General features: G+C 35.9%; 1 long non-coding RNA gene across 2 annotated transcripts in view; it reads right to left on the reverse strand.

The window, feature by feature from the left end:
* LOC307181824 overlaps window positions 1–24,687 on the reverse strand; it is a 66,228-nt gene that overhangs the window by 20,048 nt on the left and 21,493 nt on the right. For both annotated transcript variants that reach the window (XR_013827070.1, XR_013827071.1), the window contains exon 7: window positions 20,086–20,172. This is a non-coding gene — a long non-coding RNA (uncharacterized lncRNA). The remainder of the gene's footprint in view (window positions 1–20,085; window positions 20,173–24,687) is intronic.

Raw genomic sequence — 24,687 nt, forward strand, 5'->3', positions numbered from 1 at the left:
TTGATCTATAGATTCAAGGCAATTCCAATCAAAATCCCAGCAAGTTGTTTTGTGGATATAGACACAGTGATCCTAAAGTTTATATGGATAGGCAAAAAAAAAAAAAAAAAAAAAAAACCCAGAATAGCCAACGCAATATTGAGAAACAAAGTTGGAGGTATGGCAGTATCTGACTTCAAGACTTACTATAAAGCTACAATAATCAAGACTGTGGTATTGGTAAAAGAATTCACAAACTGATCCATGGAACAGAATACAGCCCAGAAATAAGGCCCACATAAATATGGGCAACTGATTTTTGACAAAGGAGTACTTTTCAGTAAGTGGTGCTGGAACAACAGGACATCCACATTTAAAAAAAGAAAGAAAGAAATCTAGACAGAGACCTTACACTCTTCCCAAAAATTAACTCAAAATGGATCACAGACCTAAATGAAAAATGTAAAACAATAAAACCCCTAGAAGATAACCTAAGAGAAAATCTAGCTGACGTTGTATTCAGTGATGACTTTTTTTTTTAACATCTTTATTGGAGTATAATTGCTTTACAATGGTGTGTTAGTTTCTGCTTTATAACAAAGTGAATCAGTTATACATATACATATGTTCCCATATCTCTTCCCTCTTGCGTCTCCCTCCCTCCCACCCTCCCTATCCCACCCCTGTAGGTGGTCACAAAGCACCTAGCTGATCTCCCTGTGCTATGCGGCTGCTTCCCACTAGCTATCTATTTTACGTTTGGTAGTGTATATATGTCCATGCAACTCTCTCACTTTGTCCCAGCTTACCCTTCCCCCTCCCCATAACCTCAAGTCCATGCTCTAGTAGGTCTGTGTCTTTATTCCCGTCTTACCCCTAGGTTCTTCATGACTGTTTTTTTTCTTAGATTCCATATATATGTGTTAGCATATGGTATTTGTTTTTCTCTTTCTGACTTACTTCACTCTGTATGACAGACTCTAGGTCCATTCACCTCACTACAAATAACTCAATTTCGTTTCTTTTGATGGCTGAGTAATATTCCATTGTATATATGTGCCACATCTTCTTTATTCATCTGTTGATGGACACTTAGGTTGCTTCCATGTCCTGGCTATTGTAAATAGAGCTGCAATGAATATTTTGGTACATGACTCTTTTTGAATTATGGTTTTCTCAGGGTATATGCCCAGTAGTGGGATTGCTGGGTCATATGGTAGTTCTATTTTTAGTTTTTTAAGGAACCTCCATACTGTTCTCCATAGTGGCTGTATCAATTTACATTCTCACCAACAGTGCAAGAGTGTTCCCTTTTCTCCACATCCTCTCCAGCATTCATTGTTTCTAGACTTTTTGATGATGGCCATTCTGACCGGTGTGAGATGATATCTCATTGTAGTTTTGATTTGCATTGCTCTAATGATTAATGATGTTGGGCATTCTTTCATGTGTTTGTTGGCAATCTGTATATCTTCTTTGGAGAAATGTCTATTTAGGTCTTCTGCCCATTTTTGGGATTGGGTTGTTTGTTTTTTTGTTATTGAGCTGCATGAGCTGCTTGTAAATTTTGGAGATTAATCCTTTGTCAGTTGCTTAATTTGCAAATATTTTTTCCCATTCTGAGGGTTGTCTTTTGGTTTTGTTTATGATTTCCTTTTCTGTGCAAAAGCTTATAAGTTTCATTAGGTCCCATTTGTTTATTTTTGTTTTTATTTCCATTTTGCTAGGAGGTGGGTTAACTGATGACTTTTTACATACAACACCAAAGACATATGTGAAACAATTGATAAGTTGGACTTCATTAAAATGAAAAGTTTCGGCTCTGCAAAGAAAGTTTCAAAAGAACAAAATACAAGCCACAAATTGGGGGAAAAACTATTTGCAAGACATGTCTGATAAATGACTATTATCCAAAACACACAAAGAATTCTTAAAGTCAACAATAAGAAAACAAACAACTTGGGACTTCCCTGGTAGCGCAGTGCTTAAGAATCTGCCTGCCAATGCAGGAGACACGGGTTCGAGCCCTGGCCCAGGGAGATCTCACATGCCACGAAGCAACTAAGGCCGTGTGCCACAACTACTGAGCCTGCGCTCTAGAGCCCGCAGGCCACAACTACTGATACTGTGTGCCACAACTACTGAAACCCACACACCTAGAGCCCATGCTCTGCAACAAGAGAAGCCACCACAATGAGAAGCCCATGCACTGCAACGAAGAGTAGCCCCTGCTTGCTGCAAGTAGAGAAACCCCATGCGCAGCAACAAAGAACAGCACAGCCAGAAATAAATAAATAAAATTAAGGGGAAAAAAAGAAAATAAACAACTTCATTAAAAAATGAGTCAAAGAAGCCACGTAGATAGCCTCATCCACCAGAGGGCAGAGAGCAGAAGCAAGAAGAACTACAATCCTGCAGCCTGTGGAACAAAAACCACATTCACAGGAGGATAGACAAGATGAAAAGGCAGAGGACTATGTACCAGATGAAGGAACAAGATAAAACACCAGAAAAACAACTAAATGAATGGAGATAGGCAACCTTCCAGAAAAAGAATTCAGAATAATGATAGTGAAGATGATCCAGGACCTCGGAAAAAGAATGGAGGCAAAGATCGAGAAGATGCAAGAAATGTTTAACAAAGACCTAGAAGAATTAAAGAACAAACAAACAGAGATGAACAATACAATAACTGAAATGAAAAGTACACTAGAAAGAATCAATAGCAGAATAACTGAGGCAGAAGAACGGATAAGTGACCTGGAAGACAGAATGGTGGAATTCACTGCTATGGAACAGAATAAAGAAAAAAGAATGAAAAGAAATGAAGACAGCCTAAGAGACCTCTGGGACAACATTAAACGCAACAACATTCGCATTATAGGGGTGCCAGAAGGAGAAGAGAGAGAGAAAGGACCAGAGAAAATAGTTGAAGAGATTATAGTCAAAAACTTCCCTAACATAGGAAAGGAAATAGCCACCCAAGTCCAGGAAGCGCAGTGAGTCCCATACAGGATAAACCCAAGGAGAAACATGCCGAGACACATAGTAGAAATTGGCAAAAATTAAAGACAAAGAAAAATTATTGAATGCAGCAAGGGAAAAACGACAAACATACAGGGGAACTCCCATAAGGTTAACAGCTGATTTCTCAGCAGAAACTCTACAAGCCAGAAGGGAGAGGCATGATATACATAAAGTGATGAAAGGGAAGAATCTACAACCAAGATTACTCTACCCGCCAAGGATCTCATTAAGATTCAATGGAGAAATCAAAAGCTTTACAGACAAGCAAAAGCTAAGAGAATTCAGCACCACCAAACCAGCTCTACAACAAATGCTAAAGGAACTTCTCTAAGTGGGAAACACAAGAGAAGAAAAGGACCTACAAAAACAAACCCAAAACAATTAAGAAAATGGTCACAGGAACATACATATTGATAATTACCTTAAACGTGAATGGATTAAATGCTCCAACCAAAAGACATAGACTGGCTGAATCGATACAAAAACAAGACCCATATATATGCTGTCTACAAGAGACCCACTTCAGACCTAGGGACACATACAGACTGAAAGTGAAGGGATGGAAAAAGATATTCCATGCAAATGGAAATCAAAAGAAAGCTGGAGTAGCAATACTCATATCAGATAAAATAGACTTTAAAATAGAGAATGTTACAAGAGACAAGGAAGGACACTACATAATGATCAAGGGATCAATCCAAGAAGAAGATATAACAATTATAAATATATATGCACCCAACATAGGAGCACTTCAATACGGCAATAAGGCAACTGCTAACAGCTATAAAAGAGGAAATCGACAGTAACACAGTAATATTGGGGGACTTTAACACCTCACTTACACCAATGGACCGATCATCCAAAATGAAAATAAATAAGGAAACAGAAGCTTTAAATGACACAATAGACCAGATAGATTTAATTGATATTTATAGGACATTCCATTCAAAAACAGCAGATAACATTTTCTTCTCAAGTGTGCATGAAACATTCTCCAGGATAGATCACATCTTGGGTCACAAATCAAGCCTCAGTAAATTTTTAAAAATTGAAATCATATCAAGCATCTTTTCTGACCACAACGCTATGAGATTAGAAGGGAATTACAGGGAAAAAAACCTAAAAAACACAAACACATGGAGGCTAAACAATACATTACTAAATAACCAAGAGATCACTGAAGAAATCAAACAGGAAATCAAAAAATACCTAGAGACAAATGAGAATGAAAACACGATGATCAAAAACCTATGGGATGCAGCAAAAGCTGTTCTATAAGGGAAGTTTATAGCTATACAAGCCTACCTCAAGAAACAAGAAAAATTTCAAATAAACAATCTAACCTTACACCTAAAGAAACTAGAGAAAGAAGAACAAACAGAACCCAAAGTTAGCAGAAGGAAAGAAATCATAAAGATCAGAGCAGAAATAAATGAAATAGAAACAAAGAAAACAATAGCAAAGATCAATAAAACTAAAAGATGGTTCTTTGAGAAGATAAAAAAAATTGATAAACCATTAGCCAGACTCCAAGAATAAGAGGGAGAGGACTCAAATCAATAAAATTAGAAATGGAAAAGTTACAACAGACACTGCAGAAATACAAACCATCCTAAGAGACTACTACAGTCAACTCTATGCCAAAAAAATGGACAACCTGGAAGAAATGGACCAATTCTTAGAAAGGTATAACCTTCCAAGACTGAACCAGGAAGAAATAGAAAATATGAACAGACCAATCACAAGTAATGAAATTGAAACTGTGATTAAAAATCTTCCACAAATAAAAGTACAGGACCAGATGGCTTCACAGGTGAATTCTATCAAACATTTAGAGAAGAGCTAACACCAATCCTTCTCAAACTCTTCCAAAAAATTGCAGAGGAAGGAACACTCTCAAACTCATTCTACGAGGCCATCATCACCCTGATACCAAAACCAGACAAAGATACTACAAAAAAAGAAAATTACAGACCAATATCACTGAAGAATATAGACGCAAATATCCTCAACAAAATACTAGCAAACAGAATCCAACAACACATTAAAAGGATCATACACCATGAACAAGTGAGATTTATCCCAGGGATGCAAGGATTCTTCAATATATGCAAATCAATCAATGTGATACACCATATTACAAATTGAAGACTAAAAACCATACGATCATCTCAATAGATGCAGAAAAAGCTTTTGACAAAATTCAACACCCATTTATGATTAAAACTCTCCAGAAACTGGGCATAGAGGGAACCTACCTCAACATAATAAAGGCCATATATGACAAACCCACAGCAAACATCATTCTCAATGGTGAAAAACTGAAAGCCTTTTCTCTAAGATCAGGAACAAGACAAGGATGTCCACTCACCACTATTATTCAACATAGTTTTGGAAGTCCTAGCCATGGCAATCAGAGAAGAAAAAGAAATAAGAGGAATACATATTGAAAAGAAGAAGTAAAACTCTCACTGTTTGCAGATGACATGATACTATTCATAGAGAATCCAAAAAATGCCACCAGAAAACTACTAGAGCTAATTAATGGATTTGGTAAAGCTGCAGGATACAAAATTCATGCACAGAAATTTCTTTCATTCCTATATACTAATGATGAAAAATCTGAAAGAGAAATTAAGGAAACACTCTTATTTACCAATGCACCAAAAAGAATAAAATACCTAGGAATAAACCTACCTAGGGAGACAAAAGACCTGTAGGCAGAAAACTATAAGACACTGATGAAAGAAATTAAAGATGATACCAACAGATGGAGAGATATAACATGTTCTTGGATTGGAAGAATCAATATTGTGAAAATGACTATACCACCCACAGCAATCTACAGATTCAATGCAATCCCTATCAAATTACCAATGGCATTTTTTATGGAACTAGAACAAAAAATCTTAAAATTTGTATGGAGACGTAAAAGAGGGAAAAAAACGGAGCGGGAGGAATCAGACTCCCTGACTTCAGACTATACTACAAAACTACACTAATCAAGACAATATGGTACTGGCACAGAAACAGAAATATAGATCAATGGAACAAGATAGAAAGCCCAGAGGTAAACCCATGCACCTATGGTCAACTAATCTATGATAAAGGGGGCAAGTATATACAATGGAAAAAAGACAGTCTCTTCAATAAGTGGTGCTGGGAAAACTGGACAACTACATGTAAAAGAATGAAATTAGAACACTCCCTAACACCATACACAAAAATAAACTCAAACTGGATTCGAGACCTAAATGTAAGACTGGACACTATAAAACTCTTAGAGAAAAACATAGAAAGAACACTCTTTGACATAAATCACAGCAAGATCTTTTTTGATCCACCTCCTAGAATAATGGAAATAAAAATAAAAATAAACAAATGGGACCTAATGAAACTTATAAGCTTTGACACAGCAAAGGAAACCATAAACAAGACGAAAAGACAACCCTCAGAATGGGAGAAAATATTTGCAAATGAATCAACAATCAAAGGATTAATCTCCAAAATATATAAACAGCTCATGCAGCTCAATATTAAAGAAACAAACAACCCAATCCAAAAATAGGCTGAAGACCAAAATAGACATTGCTCCAAAGAAGACATACAGATGGCCAAGAAGCACATGAAAAGCTGCTCAACATCACTAATCATTAGAGAAATGCAAATCAAAACTACAATGAGGTATCACCTCACACCAGTTAGAATGGGCGTCATCAGAAAATCTACAAACAACAAACGCTGGAGAGGGTGTGAATAAAAGGGAACCCTCTTGCACTGTTGGTGGGAATCTAAACTGATACAGCCACTGTGTAGAACAGTATGGAGGTTCCTTAAAAAACTAAAAATAGAATTACTGTATGATCCAGCAATCCCACTACTGGGTCTATACCCAGAGAAAACCATAATTCAAAAAGACACATGTACCCCAATGTTCATTGCAGCACTATTTACAATAGCCAGGTCATGGAAGCAACCTAAATGCCCATTGACAGACGAATGGATAAAGAAGTTGTGGTACATATATACAATGGAATATTACTCAGCCATAAAAAGGAATGAAATTGGGTCATTTGTTGAGACGTGGATGTATCTAGAGACTGTCATACAGAGTGAAGTAAGTCAGAAAGAGAAAAACAAATATCGTATATTAACGCATGTATGTGGAACCTAGAAAAATGGTACAGATGAACCGGTTTGCAGGGCAGAAGTTGAGACACAGATGTAGAGAACAAACGTATGGACACCAAGGGGGGAAAGCCGCGGGGGGTGGGGATGGTGGTGTGATGAATTGGGCGATTGGGATTGACATGTATACACTGATGTGTATAAAACTGATGACTAATAAGAACCTACTGTATAAAAAATCAATAAAATTCAAAACAAAAAAGAAACGAAATTGAGTTATTTGTAGTGAGGTGGATGGACTCAGAGTTTGTCATACAGAGTGAAGTACGTCAGAAAGAGAAAAACAAATACCGCATGCTAGCACATATATATGGAATCTAAAAAAAAAAAAAAAGATACTGCTGAACCTAGCTGCAGGGCAGGAATAAAGAGGTAAGCGTAGAGGATGGACTTGATGACATGGGTGGGAGTGTGAAGCTGGGGCGAAGTGAGAGTAGCAGCGACTTATATACACTACTGAATTTAAAATAGTTGGCTGGTGGGAAGCAGCAGCATAGCACAGGGAGATCAGCTCGGTGATTTGGGATGACCTAGACGGGTGGAACAGGGAGGACGGGAGGGAAGCTTACGAGGGAGGGGATATGAGGACATGTGTATGCATTATGGCTGATTCACTTTGTTGTGCAACAGAAACTAACATGGTATTGTGAAGCAATTATACTCCAATAAAGATCTATTTAAAAATAAAAGTCAAAGACCTCAACAGATACCTCACCAAAGAAGATATACAGATGGCAAATAAGCATATGAAAAGATTCTCCACATCATATGTCATGAGGGAAATGCGAATTAAAACAATGAAATTAATGAAATTAAAACCTATTAGAATAGATATTTGGCAGCTCCTTACGAAACTAAACATCGTCTTACCATACGATCCAGAAATCACACTCCTTGGTCTTTACCCAAAGGAGCTGAAAACTTATGTCCAGACAGAAACTTCCACATGGATATTTATAGCAGCTTTATTCATAATTGCCAAAACTTGGAAGCAGCCAAGATATCCTTCAGTAGGTGAATGGATAAACTGTGTTATATCAAAATAATGGAAGATTATTCTTCACTAAAAAGAAATCAGCTATCAAAGCCATAAAAAGGTGTGAAGGAACCTTAAACACATATTACTAAATTTAAAAAGACAATAAGAAATGGCTATGTACTGTATAATTCCAACACTATTACATTCTGAAAAAGGCAAAACTAGGGGGACAGTAAATGGAGAGGTTGCCAGAGGTTAAGGGGAGAGAAGGATGAATGGAGCACAGAGGATTTTTAGGGCAGCAAAATATTCTGTATGATACTATAATGGTGGATACATGTCATTATACATTTGTCCAAAACCACTGAATTTACAACCAAGAGTGAACCCTGAGGTCAACTATGGACTTTGGGTGAAAATGATGTGTCAGTGAAGGTTCATCAATTATAATAAATGTACCCCTCTGGTGCAGGATGTTGATAATGGGGGAGGCTATATACATGTAGAGCCAGGGGGATTATGGGAAATCTCTGTGCATTCCTCTCAATTATGCCATGAACCTAAAACTGCTCTAAAAAAATAAAGTATTTTAGAAAAGTAAGCAACGTCTAAAAAAAAAAAAGAACAAAAACAAAAAATTTGCTTTTCATCAATTGCAACATTGACTCATATAAAATTGTCTTTTATGTTTCTTACTCAAAAGTGTAAGAGCTTTGATCTATTTAGTTTTATTGGAACTCAGCATTTCTAAATCATATTAGTTTTGTTCCTTATTTAATTGCATACACTCATAATTGATCCATTCAGGACATTCCTTGTCTTCATTCATTTACATATTTTATTCTGATTTAGTTAAAATATAATCTATACTCAAGAACCTCAACAGACCAAGAATAAGAACTGACGCTTCCTCAGTTCTGCTATATGATCATTTCCCACAGAGATAATAGGGTAATTTTCTTTTTCTAATAGATCTCACAGCTATAAGGCTTAATCAGAATTTCAGATTCAGACACCCCAGGATACTCATCATTGGTTTAGGCTTGGCACTCTTTTTCTTCATTCATTTGCACCTTTATTGATTGACTCATTCAGTGATTCACTAACAATAAAATGTCAACACACGAAAATCCCAAAATTAAGAACTGTGATATTGCTAAGATCAATGTGTGAATCTCAAAGTCACACACATGGATTAATTAACTTCCTTGCTTCTTAGAAATTCTGTACTCATGGCAGATCCATGCTTACTCCTTTTCATTTAATTTGTCCCTATTTTAAACATGATACAATAAATGACCATGAACCCACAATCTTTACCCCACAATAGGAGCCCTGACAACATCAACCATCTTCTTATGTGCTCTCATTAAAGAGTCAAGAGCCTAGGTCACTTGAGGAAATTTAAATTAGCTGTGGTACAAAAATACAGTGGAATCATCATCCACTCTGAAAGGGATGAAAATGTCCTCCATCTTATTTTCTTTCACAGCCCAACTTAGGTTGAGTAGATGTCACTTGTGCAGGATTGGATTCACTTAAATACTTCTTTCATGGCACATTTTCACCAATAGTCCATGCTAGACCCTACTTTGCGTATTTATTTATCCATTCATTGTTTTATTTATTCATTTACTTTTGTATTCATGAATAATTTGAACATCAATTTATTTTTCCAGAGAAAACACAATATGATCAATCCATAAACAACTCAAAATGCAATACAATTAGATACACATGAACCTGAGATAATGTGGGAAGAGCCTAGTTTGATTTTTCTTTGTCTTAATATCAGCAAGGAACAATAGGACAAATGAGTCACATTGTTTTTTAACACATGTTCCTCTTTGGTCCATGCTTTACCTAGTGGTCCTCAATGGAGGCGATATTGCCCCCAGAGGACATATGTCAATGTTGAGATATTTTTGGTGGTCACAATGGGAGAGGGGGTCAATACTGGCATCTAGTTAGTAGAAGTCAGTGAAGTTACCAAACATTCTACAATGCACCGGACAGCGCTCCAACAGCAATGAGTTACCCAGCTCAAAATGCCAATAGTGCGAGGTTGAGAAATCCCACTTTACCTTCTTCAAAATAACTGGTTGAAAGATGACTGTCTTTATACATTCACTCATAATATCACCAGTACCACTGAACATAGAAACTGGATCAGAAGTTTCAATGGTATTAACAGCTGCTCATGTGTTCATTACTCCCAGACATAACCAATTAGATCATATCTTCTTATTTTCAATAAGCAAACAGCACTGCCCAAATAATGCAGAACAACATTGATTTCCAGATATTTATCTCTATATGCTACTGACTCAAATAGATTCATGTTGGAACTGAGTATTTCAGAAAAATATTAATAATAAAAAATATATTAAACATTCATAATTGGGCCACATATGGCTCTCCTTGTCTTCATTTATTTATATATATATACGTATATATAAAATATATATATATTTCTTTGTTCATTAATTCACTTACAGTAATACAATCCAGACCTACGAACCTTAATAGCCTAACAAAATTCTAAATATTATTAACTTCTGCTGTAAGTTCATTTACCATATAGGCATTAACTAGGTCTCTGGCCTCAGAGTTATAGGGTTTAATCAAAATCATTGATTCCAGGCACCCCAGATATTCACTGGTCCAAACTTGGAGCCTTTTCCATTCATGCATACTTTTGTTTACTGATTCTCTCATTAAGTCACTAATAATAATAAAGTCAATGTGTAAAAATAAAATTAAAAAAACTAAAAACAATATCCTAGAATGTTACAAAGCTCTATCTATAGGTTTGTTTTCCATAAAACTAAGAGGCTACGTCTTTTTTGCAGCAGATCTCAGCATAGAGATTATCAGCTTACTTGCTTCATGCCAATCCCATATTTATGCCTTGTCCATGCTTGTCCTTCTTTTAATTTTTCCACATTTTAAAGATGGTAGCCAGCCGCCAAGATGGCGCCCAATGATCCATGATGCCTGGTATTCACAGCCTTGCACAATCTCCTCCCATATTAAACCATGCCTGGCCTCTATAACCAACAGAATACTTGAGAGAGTGATGGTGTATGACTTCTGAATTTAGGTTATAAATACATTGAGTTTTCCACCTCCCTTTCTCTTGTATTTATTACTCTTGGGGAAGTCAGCTGTCATGTTGTAAGGACACTCAAGCAGTCCTGAGGAGAGGCTCATGTAGGAAGAAATTGTGGCCTCCTGCCAACAACCAGCGCCAACTTTCTAGCCACGTAAGTGAGCCATGGAGGCAGATCCTCCAGCCCAAGCTTTCATATATCTACAATTCTACCTGACATCTTGATTACAACCTCACAAAAGACCCTAAGCCAAAACTGCCCACTAATCCTCTCCTGGATTCCTGCCCCATAGCAATTGTGATAGGTAACAAATATTTACTGTTGTTTTCAGCCACTAACTTGTAGGGTAATTTGTTACACAGCAATAAATAACTAATACAATACAATGATCAACCAACCACTGTCATATCTCACCATGAGGACATTAATACTATTTTCTCTTCTCCTATCTACTCCCCCTTCAAGGAGTTATGGACTAGTTCTTTATCACTGAGGAAAGGTTTAAATTAACCATGGTATAAAATAAAATAAAATATTAAAAACTCTGAAGATGAATAAAAGCCCTCCATCATTTTTAATGAATCTCAGTTGCCCTTCATTGGATTACATGTAAAATTCAGTTAATTACCATTATTGGTCCCTGCATGGCATACTTTGATTTTATTTATGTATTTAGTATTTTTTCCTTTAACATAATGTCAGGATGGACAAATCACCTTCACCAAGGACATGAATTGTGACTGTCGTCTACCAGAGTCTCTAGACTCCTTACCCAGAGGTAAAGACTAAAACCTTATGACTATTGAATAATTAAATCAGCTATAGTTCTTTCATTCTGTGACGTAAGATGTACATTTTTATAGAGAATGGAACAAGATAAATTTAACTATTTTTAAAGAACTGGAGCCATGAGGTACTAGATTAATCATAAACCTTGGTTCTTATCACTTTCTTGTTATTGAATTTTCATATATTGACTTGTTTACTGTTTAGCTTTTAATTAACGTAGTGAATGCTGTTAAGTCTACCACCTAACATGAGAATAATTAACGTAACTGGTACTTCTATTGATCTATATACTCCCTAGCCACACAGTTCACAGCCCCATTCATCTTTTTTAAAGGACCACATTCATGCATTGCTTAGAGTGTGCCATGAAATACTGGTCCAAGATTTACCCTAATTTTTCATCCACTGACTCACTCATGTTTTTCTCTTATTTAAATACTCAAAGAATAATGTGATCATTTATTCATCTTTTTAAAGAAAGAGTAAAACCCACCAGTATTCAGAATTGAAATACCATTTCATTCAACTGCTGACATGCTTTGTCCAAAGTAAAATAAGGCTAGATTTCTTTTCTTTCATCTAAAATGGTGTAATCATTATCTTTGTTTCATGACGCCTGCTCCTCACTGACCCACGTACTACCTTCTTTTAAATAATTGAGCAAATGTGAACTCATTCATTTATTCACTTTTAACAACACATCCGAAATGAATGCAAGCCAAGACCCTGAACGAGAATACTGACAAATACTAGTTTCTGTCCATACACTCATTGTCCACAGATATAACTTGTTAGATCCTTTCTTGTTTTTTAAAATAATAGTCAGTGAATAGAATTGATTTCATCACATATACTGTCATATTCCCAGTATTAGTCCATGCTTGGCCTTCTTTCAATTAGGCACTTATTTAAACAATTATTTTTAATGTAAATGACTTGTTCCTTTTCTAAATAAACTAACAACCAGCTACCCAACACCAACCCCAAAACAACATGGACTCCTGGAATAGAATATATCCCATATGTAGAACAGTTAAGAGAGACTTGATCTATTTAGGTTATGAAACTCAGTGCTTCAGGAAATAATATATTTAAATAACAATCCTTGTTTCATTGCAGACTTGAATCATTGGTCATCATTCATTTACACTTCTTCATTTATTCTTGCATTGCTTCACTTACAATACATTTCACAGGCATTAAGAACTAAACCTCAAGAACCACATCTTTGCCTACTCCTGACTTTCGCTGTAAGCCCCTCTTCCACAAAGGAAATAAACAAGGTTTCTTTTTTCTAATAAATCTCAAAGTTACAGAGCTTAATCAAAATCTTCGATTGATACATCTCAGAATACTCATCGTTGGTCTATATCAGGCATCTTTTTCTTCCTTTTTTATGCATTGTTTATTCCTTTATTCATTGATTCACTAATAATAATATAATCAATTCTCATGAATCAAAAAGCCCAAGAACAACATCCTTGAATATCACTAATAACTGTCTATATGCCTACTTCCCACAGTGCTAACAGACATTTTTTGCAATATATATATGTGCTTTTTGCACATATAAATTAATCAGCATCCTTGCTTCATATCAGTCCCATTGGTCCACGCTTGGCCCTTTTCATTTAAAGATGACGCAGTGGATAACTAAGGGACCCATAATCTCACTCCACAACTAGAACAATTTTTTCCATCTTCTTATGTGCTCCTCCCTCAAAAAATTAATAGCTTAAATCTTTATCAATGGAACCATACTTAAATGAATTGCACTACAAAAATAAAACACAATGTGAAGCAGCCCTGAAAGTGAAGGAAACACCTGCATCTTTTTTTATTGGACTTTAAGAGTACTAAATCGGGGTTTCCGTGTGGCACAGTGCTTAAGAATCCACCTGCCAATGCAGGGCACACGGGTTTGAGCCCTGGTCCGGGAAGATCCCACATGCCGCGGAGCAACTAAGCCCGTGCGCCACAACTACTGAGCCTGTGCTCTAGACGTCGCAAGCCACAACTTCTGAGCCTGCGTGCCTAGAGTCCGTGCTCTGCAACAAGCCCGTGCTCCACAACAAGAGAAGCCACCGCAATGAGAAGCCTGCGCACCGCAAGGAAGAGTAGCCCCCGCTCGCCGCAGCTAGAGAAAGCCCGCGCACAGCAACGAAGACCCCAACGCAGCCAAAAATAAATAAATAAATAAATTTATTTTTTAAAAAGAGTACTAAATCAGATTAATCAATCATAAATCCCAGTTCTGGTCTAAGTTGGTGCTATTTGGTTTTATTTATTAATATACCCAATTATTACTTCGAAAACTTTAAGCAACACCCATAAACCAACCGCCCAACCCAAGAACATAAACTCTGTTACTTACATTACTCTCTTCTGTCCTTACCCACCAAATTTGTAAAAGCCAAGATCTTTAGCATTAGATAATGATTAAATCATCTGTAGTACGTTCACTTGGTGAAAACACAGACTTTCCAAAAAAAGAAAGAGCCTAGAGTTAGATTTTCTTTAATGGGAGTTAGTTTTTCAGTATTTGATTAATTATAAACTTGGGTCATTTAATAATCTCATCATTGCCCAAGAATGGCACTCTTTACTCGTTGATTCATTTAATTTTTATTTTTAAATAATGCAATGAATACCAATATGAGAATAAGAAGCTTCATCTGTCATAAATTGTCTACACACTCCCTATTCATAAAGGTAACAGCTTGGAGAGTGCTTTTCATGTATCTCACTTGTGCAAAATTGGATACATGTAAATCTTTGTTCTGTGGTATAGTCTCACCAATTCACACAATTTTTTCTGATTTATATATCTAGTAATTCATTTATTGATTCACGTATATAATTAGGCATGAAATAAACTACCCATTTTTCTAAAGAATTTCTCCATGTGAATTTCTATATCAGTCCCATTGGTCTGTGCTTGACCACTTTTAGCCAAAGTGGGGAGAAACCCAGAATTCTCGTTCTTTATCTGGACAACATTTGGGTATAACTGGAGTAATCATTACCTCTGGTTCATAACACATGTTCCTCACTGGCCCTTCCTTGGCCTTCTTTTGAGTAACTATATATAAAATACATTCCTTCATTCTCTTATAACAACATATCAATATCAATGAAAAGCAAGGCACTGCATAAGACCACTGAATATCCTGCTTAGTGCTCCATGGACATAACTGACTAAATCCTCTTGATTTTTTTAAAAATAAGACTCAGCGAATAGAGTTAGATTAATCCTAACTCTGATCATATGACACAGTCTCAGTATTGGTTCATGTTTGGCCCTCTCTCAATAAGACAATTATTTAAGCAACTCTTTATGTAAACTTTTTTTTTTCTCCTTTTCTAATTAAAACAACCAAACCAGCAATGAAAGCAGCAACCTGGACTCTGAGGTATCTCTGTCTATACTGTCCCTACGGAAGGGTTCAGAGCTTTGATCTCTTCATCTATGGAACCCCGTGTTTCAAACAGGCGCTAATAATAACCTTTATTACATAATTTCATAATTGGTCTCTGTGTGGCCCTCCTTATCTTCGTTCATTTACATATTTCTTTATCCGTTCATGAGTTCATTTCCCAGGGAGTTTACCTTCTGCTTTTTACTCAATAGACCACAGATTTTGAGATAGGAATTAATTACAATTTTGGATTCAGACCTAACCCCCACTCCAGGAGTCATCATTGGTCCAAGCTCAGCACTCTTTTTCTTCAATCCTTTATCCCTTTGTTTATTGTTTCATTCACTAGTCCAATAATAACACAATCACTACATATAAATTACAGAATCTTGAGAATAAGATCCTTGAATGTTACTATGATCTATCTATATGCTCATTTCCTATAGAGCCAATAACACTAGATCTCTTTGCAATGACCCTCAATGTAGGACATATGTCCTTCCTCTCACTGAGATCTTTTGAAGGGAAAAATGTTGATATCAACTGGCATGTAAATATAAAAGAGAATAGCAAACATCTCTGAAAATGTGTGAAACACTTCCATCTTTTTGTAGGAGTCATTAGTTGTGCAGAAGTGAATTAAACATCATTACCTATGGTTCATAAGCTATTCTTGTCATTGGTAATGTACAGCCTTCTTTAATTTTATACTTTTATCTAGCCACGTATTTTTTTTAATATTTCAGTGAGCACAAATGAACAACTTCCCCTAACCAAGAACATAAACTTTGAATGTTACCCACCTTGGTATGTATGCTTCTTAAACAGAGAAGTATTAGCCAAATGCTTCTTCATTAGATATGATTAAATCAATTACGGTGTGTTAATTCTGAGGTGAAAAGCAGGCTTTAATGAAAAATCATGAATTTAGGTGTGTTTAGAGGATACTAACTGTAGAGTTCTAGATTAGACCTAAAACTTGTTTCATTTCTTTGACCCAAGAATATCACTATTTTTTATTTACTCAATTATTTAATTTTCATTTTAAGCAATATAATGAACACCACTGAATCCACAATCTAACCCACAAGTCAGAACTTTAACTCAGATTTCCTTTTTAATGAATCTTTCTTGTGCAAATTGGACAAATTTTAATCCTTGTTTTTCATGGCCCAAGCTTGACTCTTCTTTATGTATTCATTCACTCACTCACTCATTCATTCATTCAGTTAATTACTCATGGAGTAAGTTCACCAGCTGCTCATTATATAAAGAAAACAGAAAATGCTAAATTGGGCAGCAACCCAGAAACAAAATACTATTATGTGCATCTGTCTATGTGCACATTATGCAAAATAGGAAAAGCCTAGAGTTTTTTTAAAGTATGGAAATCAACTGTGTAAAACAGGATAATCACTATGCTTATTTCATAATAGAGCTCCTCATTGGTGTGCGATTTGCATCTTTTAAGGAAAATATGAATCCATTCATTCAGAAACAGCAATATGCAATTATAATATGTCACTATTATAATTATAACCCACCGGACAAAAACTTTCCAATAATATTAACATGTGATCATATACTCACAGTCAACCATCTTAAATTAATCATAACTCTCGTTATAGGACATATTCTCATCACTGGTCCATGATTTTTTTCCATTAGATATTTAATTATTTGTGCAAACAGTTTGCCCTTTTCTTAACAAAATAAACGATCAGTAACCCACCATCAATCTGTAATAACAACATTCAATCTTGGGCAGGCTTGTCTGTTTGCTCCCTGCTGAAAGAGGTAAAACCTTGATATATTTATCTTCCTAGACCTCAGTGCTTCAGAAATATTTGAAAACATACTCTCATAATTGAACAGCGTATGGCTTTCCTTGTCTTTCTTCATTCCTTCATGTCTTTCTTTACTCATGCATTGTCTCATTTATAATAAAAAAAATATCCATAGGGAAGGTGGGAGGGAGACGCAAGAGGGAGGAGATATGGGGATGTATGTATATGTATAGCTGATGCACTTTGTTATACAGCAGAAACTAACACACCATTGTAAAGCAATTATACTCCAAAAGAGATGTTAAAAAAAAAATCCATACCCAAGGAACACGTAGCCCAAGAACAGGATCCTGAATATTCCTTTCTTATGCCACAAGCACCCTTACCATAGAGTGAATAACTAGATCTCTTTTTATAACGACCTCAGAGCTATAGAGTTTAATCAGAATCCTTAATTCCGACACCCCAAGATACTCATCATGGACCCAGACTTTGCATTTTTTGTCTTCTTCATTCATATCTTCCTTTCTGGATCATTTTTACATGCATAAATTATAATACAATCAATATCCATGAATTATAAATGCCAAGAACAAGATGAGTGATTGTTACTAAGGAAGGTCTGTTCACACTTGTCCCACAGAACTAATACATTTAATGTCTTCTTTCAATGCACCTCTGTGTTGCATGTACAGATTGATCAACAGTTGTGCTTCATAGCAATGCCATATTGATAAAAGGTTTTTGCTTGTCTCTTTACCTAATTTGTCCGTATTGTAAAGATGGTAGAATAAAAACTATGAACCACCATCTTCCCTCACAACTAAAACAATGTAATTTTCTTCCTATGTTCTCCATCCTCAACAGGTAAATGACCTTGATCTTGATCAAGGAATGGATTTCTAAATATATTTGGGGGTCAAACTAAAATGGGATATTATGTGGCCCTAAAAATGATTAATCATGAACCTTGGTTCATAACATTCCCATTCTTGGTTGATGTTTGGTGTTCTTTAATTTTATTTATATATGTAAAACCAGTTTTTAAAAAATAACTCCTTAAAAATCCATGAACAAACTCCCCAAATTAAGAACATGAACTTTAACAGTTATTTATATTGGTCTCTGTGCTCTTTACTGACAAAGGCAACAGCTAAAATATTCGCCATTAGAAAATGATTGAGTTGGCTGTGGTATATTCATTCAGTGAAGGAAAAAGCCAATTCTAAATAGTCTATATTAGATGTTTTTAAATGGATGTGAGCTCTGCACTGCCAGATTAATCATCAACTTGGATCATATCACATTCTCATTATTGGTGCAAAAGCTGCAATCCTTTTTAATTTATCAACTTATTCTATTTTTAATTTTAAGCTATGTAGCAACAAGCATCATTGAATCCAACACCTAACTCAAGAATAAGGCTTTTAAACATTACGGTGCATGGCTGTATACTCCCTGCTCTTAGTTAATAGCCTACTAATTATTTTCACGAACTTTGTGCAGAATTGGATAAATTTTAAATCTAGCATCATGGCACATTCTCACAAATAATCCTAGCTTTATCTTACTTTATGACTGTACAAATCCTTTCATTTATTTATTTAATTTTCAATGGAATAATCTGACCAGGATTAGTCATTAACCTTACTTCACATCACATGCTCCATATTTGTTCATAGTCTGCCCTTTTTTAAATAATCATTTGAGATACAATCATATTAATTCAATAACTTATAACCATAAATAATTACCTGAGAATCTATACTTGAACACCAAAAATGCTAACAATTGCCCACAGGCTGATTACCCACAGAAATACATGACTAGATCATCCTCCCACCAACCCAGAATGCCAACATGGACACTCATGTGTAACCTGTTTTGTCTTCATTCACTTACACATTTATTCATTTACTCATTCATGCACTCACTGATTCATTTACATCAATACACGCCATAACCAGGAACAACTAAGACCTAAGAACGGATCCTCAATTGGCTCTGAACTCTATTCCCCTAGAGGGAAAAACTAAGTCTTTTTCTAATGGACCTCAGAGTTAGGGTTTAATCAAAATTCTTGATTCATATACCCCAGAACTCTCATCACTGATCCAAGCTCTTGTTTATGGATTGTTTATGCATTCATTATTTACTGATTATTTCATTCATGGTTTCATTGAGTTAAAAAAAAATGATTCCCGTGAATCACAAAAACCCAAGAGCAAGATCTTTGAATACTGCAGAGAGCTGTTACAGCTATTTATTCCCCACAGAGCTAGCAAATGAGGTCTAGTTTCAATTGGCTCTCAGTGTTTCACATATAGATTAATCAATAACCTTGCATCATGCCCATCCCATGGGCATGTAGTTTTACTACTCCCTGTTTACTCATCTTTCATCTAATTTCTTCATATTTTAAAAGTACTACAATGAACCTACTATCTTACCCCACAACTAGAGCACTGACAATACTTTCTATCTTTCTAGGTGCCCCCTCCTCCATGATTTAACAATCTAGACTGTTATCAGCTGAAAAATATTCTTTAAATGTTGTGCAAAAATAAAATGGAGTATTAAGCAACTGTGAAAATGAATGCAAAATCCCCCAACTTTATTTTTAAAGGATCTCAGTTTCACTAAAATGGATCAGTCTTAACCCATGGTTCATTACACTTTCTCAGCAGTGGTCCATATGTGACATCTTTTGATTTTATGTCTGCAGTGGCCACTCATTCCTTTGAAACAATTCCATGGACCACATGAATTACCTTCAAACCAAGAACACAAACTTTTTTACTTACATGAGTCCCTTTGCTTTTCATCCACAGAAGTGACAGCCAAGATCTTCATCATTGGTAATGAATAAATCAGATTGGGGTATATTGAATCTGTGCAGTAAAAAACAGATTTTAGAAAACTGAAGAGGCAGTGTCGATTTTTTTTAAGAGACCTTAGTCTTACTGTAACAGATTTATCATAAAACCCTGTTTTCATCACACTCAATTAGCCCAAAAATGGCCCTCTTTTTATTTATTTTTTAATTATTAATGTACATAATATGACGACAACTGCTAAATTTACATCCTAGTAGAATAATTAAGAACTATGCCTGTTCCAAATTCTTTCTATTAAACCTTACTCACATAGGTAAGAGCCCATATTACCTTCTTTACAGGTCTTCCTTGATTAGAATGAGGTGAATTTACAACATTGTTTCTTGATATATTCTCACCATGTTTGACCCTACTTTATGACTTTATTCATATATTTGTTTATTTTTTATTTATTTACTCATGGAATAACTTGTTCATTTTTTCAAAGCAAATGCAAAATGGTCTAAAATACTATTATAGGTAACTATCTCTATGGCTCTTTACCCAAAGTGGGCATAGCTCAGTCCCCTTTTATTTATACGCACGGCAGAAGAGTACAGTGAGATTAATAAACCATTTTTAATGACACAATATACTCATTGGTCCATGTTTGCCTTCTTTTAAATAACCTCTTCCTTCATTCACTAACAATAATATCACTTACATACCCCAGGTAAGGATCCTAAATAACACTAACATCTGCCCATAAACTCAATACCCACAGACTTCCCCGGTGGCGCAGTGGTTAAAAATCCACCTGCCAATGCAGGGGGCACAGGTTCGAGCCCTGGTCCGGGAAGATCCCACATGCTGCAGAGCAACTAAGCCCGTGCACCACAAATACTGAGCTCACGTGTCACAACTACTGAAGCTCACGCACCTAGAGTCCATGTTCCACAACAAGAGAAGCCAACGCAATGAGAAGCGCACGCACTGCAACGAAGAGTAGCCCTGCTCGCCACAACTAGAGAAAGCCGGCGCGCAGCAATGAAGACCCAATGCAGTCATAAATAAATAAATTTATAAAAACTCAATACCCACAGAATAACAACTAGATGTGTTTTTCAAAAATGATACTGGTTGAGACAAACTGATTTAATCATAACTCCTCTCATGTCATGAATTCTTAATATTGGCCCATGCTTGATCTTCTTTAATTAAGTAGTTCTGTAATCGATTATTACATTTCCCTTTTCCCCCCTTTCTTAATAAAATTAACAACCACCAACCCGGAAACAACACTGACTCTTACATAGAGTTGCCCATAGGTTCCTGATCAACATGTTAAATGCCTTGGACCCTTCATTTATTAGAACTCAACTCCTCACAAATGTTTTAAGAATAATCTGTTTTTCATCAGATACTCTCGTTGGTGGTTATCTTGCCCTCTTTGCCTTCATTAAATAATACATTTATTTATTTACTCATTACTGATACACTAATAAAAGGATCTATACCTAAGATCTATCAAAGCTAAGAGCAAGATGCCTGCATTCCTAACTTCAGCTACAAGTTCATGTCCCGCCACGGCAGGAAATTAGGTTTGTTTTTATAATGGACCTCAGAGTTATGGGGTCTAATCAAAATCCTTGGTTTGGACACCTCAGAGTACTCATCAGTTATCTAGGCTTGGGCCTTTTTTCTTTATTCATTTATACATTTGTGTATTAATTCATTCATTGATTGACTAATCGTTAATCAATATCCATTAATCACCACAAGGCAAGAATAAGATCTAAGAACATTACCACCTTCTGGTTTTTGCTCATTTCTCTCAGAACTAATACACTCTTTCTACAATGGACCCCGTTATAGCACATATGGATCAATCAACCGTCTTCATGCAAACCCAAACTCATCAGGGCCATTCTTGGTCCTTTAATCTTTCTTTAATTTGCAACAAAACAATCCAGGAACATCTCATTTTACTTCACTAACAATTTTCCACCTTTCCTTGTGTTTTGCCTCTCGATAGATTAGAAACCTAAATCTTTATCCCTGATGGAATGTGTAAATCAACAGTGGTAAATAAATAAATAAAGCAAAATAGTAAACAACTGTAAAATGAATGAAGCAACCTCTTTTATCTTTTTTTTTTTTTTTTAAGTGGACCTCACTTGTTCAATCTTAGGTTAATCTGGGACTTCCCTGGCGGGCCAGTGGTTAAGACTCCGAGCTTCCAACGCAGGGGGCATGGGTTCGATCCCCGGTCAGATAACTAAGATGCCACATGCCACAGGGCATGGCCAATTAATTAATTAATTAATTTTAAAAATTGAAGAAGAAACAAAGTTGGGTTAATCTAAAATTTTGTTTCATGGCACATTTTGCCAGTGCTCATTTTTGACCCTTATTATGTATTTATCTATTTGCTTATCTGTCATTTAATTTGATTAGTCATGGATTAATTTAATCATATGGCTATCATTAATTGACAAGAGTAAATCCAAGCTCATATAACTCAATATCATAAAAACAAACAACCCAATCAAAAAATGGGCAGAAGGGGCTTCCCTGGTGGCGCAGCGGTTGAGAGTCCGCCTGCCGATGCAGGGGACACGGGTTCGTGCCCCGGTCCGGGAAGATCCCATATGCTGCGGAGCAGCTGGGCCCGTGAGCCATGGCCGCTGAGCCTGTGTGTCCGGAGCCTGTGCTCCTCAACGGGAGAGGCCACAACAGTAAGAGGCCCGCGTGCCGCAAAAAAAAAAAAAAAAAATTGGGCAGAAGACATCAATAGACATGTTTCCAATGAAAACATACAGATGGCCAACAGGCATATGAAAAGATGCTCATAACGCTATTAGAGAAATGCAAATCAAAACCACAATGAGGTATCACCTGTCAGAATAGCTATTATCAAAAAGTCTACAAAAACAAATGTTAGAGAGGAGGTGATGAGAATGCAAACTGGTGCAGCCACTATGGAAAACAGTATGAAGATTCCTTAAAAAACTAAAAATAGAACTACCATATCATCCAACAATTCCACTCCTGAGATATATCTGGAAAAAATGAAAACACTAACTGAAAAAGATATATGCACCCCAATGTTCATAGCGGCCCTATTTACAATGGCCAAGACATGGAAGCAACCCAGAATGAATTTCTGCCATTTGTAGCAACGTGGATGGACCTAGAGAATATTATGCTTAGTGAAATATGTCAGACATAGAAAGACAAATACTATATAACTTATGTGTGGAATCTAAAAAATAATACAAATGAATGCATATGCAAAACAGAAACAGATAACAGAAAACAAACTTGTGGATATATTGTATAGCACAGGGAATTATACCCATTATCTTGTAATAATTTATAATGGAGTATAATCTGCAAAAAATACTGAATCACTATGCTGTAGAGCTGAAAATAATATAGTAAATCAACTATACTTAACTTAAAAAATAGTAAGCCCACAAGCAGCCCAAACTGAAACATTATAACATGAATTTATCTGTGAACCTTAAACAAACAGGTTGGAGCCTAGACTTCATATTCTTTACATGGACACCAGCAGTGAAGGATGTACTTGCTTTATAACTTAAAAGTGTTCATCACTGGTCCATGATTTGCCCCCTTTTAAATAACTGACTGTGACATAAATGTATTCATTCATTCCCTTACAATCCATAGCTTGGAATCCAAGGAAACTGATCAAAAACGCTGGAAAAAAAAAAAACACTCTGAAAAAAAGAAACGAAATTGAGTTATTTGTAGTGAGGTGGATGGACCTAGAGTCTGTCATACAGAGTGAAGTAAGTCAGAAAGAGAAAAACAAATACCATATGCTAACACATGTATATGTAATTTAAGAAAAAAAAAAAAAAGGTCATGAAGAACCTAGGGGTAAGACGGGAATAAAGACACAGACCAAAAACAAAAAAAACAAAGACACAGACCTACTAGAGAATGGACTTGAGGATATGGGGAGGGGGAAGGGTAAGCTGTGACAAAGCGAGAGAGAGGCATGGACATATATACACTACCAAAGATAAAATAGATAGCTAGTGGGAAGCAGCCGCATAGCACAGGGAGATCAGCTCGGTGCTTTGTGACCACCTAGAGGGGTGGGATAGGGAGGGTGGGAGGGAGGGAGACGCAAGAGGGAAGAGATATGGGAACATATGTATATGTATAACTGATTCACTTTGTTATAAAGCAGAAACTAACACACCATTGTAAAGCAATTATACTCCAATAAAGATGTTAAAAAAAAAAAACTAATATCTGTCAACCTGTTCATTTCCTACAGAGATAACAAACTAGATCTTTGTTGTTGTTTAATGAACTCAATGAATAAACTGGATTAACCATAATTCTTATCATCTGACACAATCTCAACACTGGCCCTCTTTAATTTTCTTATTTATGTAAATATCTTCCCTTTTTTGAAAAAGGAAGGTCAGTGCCTTTTTTAATGGACTTTAGTGCTTCACAAACATATTAGTAATAGTTCTTGCATCATTGGTCCATGCTTTGCCCTCTTTTTTCATTCATTTATACACTTGTTTAATTTATGCATTGATT

The sequence above is a fragment of the Stenella coeruleoalba genome (genome assembly GCF_951394435.1).
Source record: "Stenella coeruleoalba genome assembly, chromosome: 2".
In the NCBI taxonomy this organism is placed as follows: Eukaryota; Metazoa; Chordata; class Mammalia; order Artiodactyla; family Delphinidae; genus Stenella; species Stenella coeruleoalba.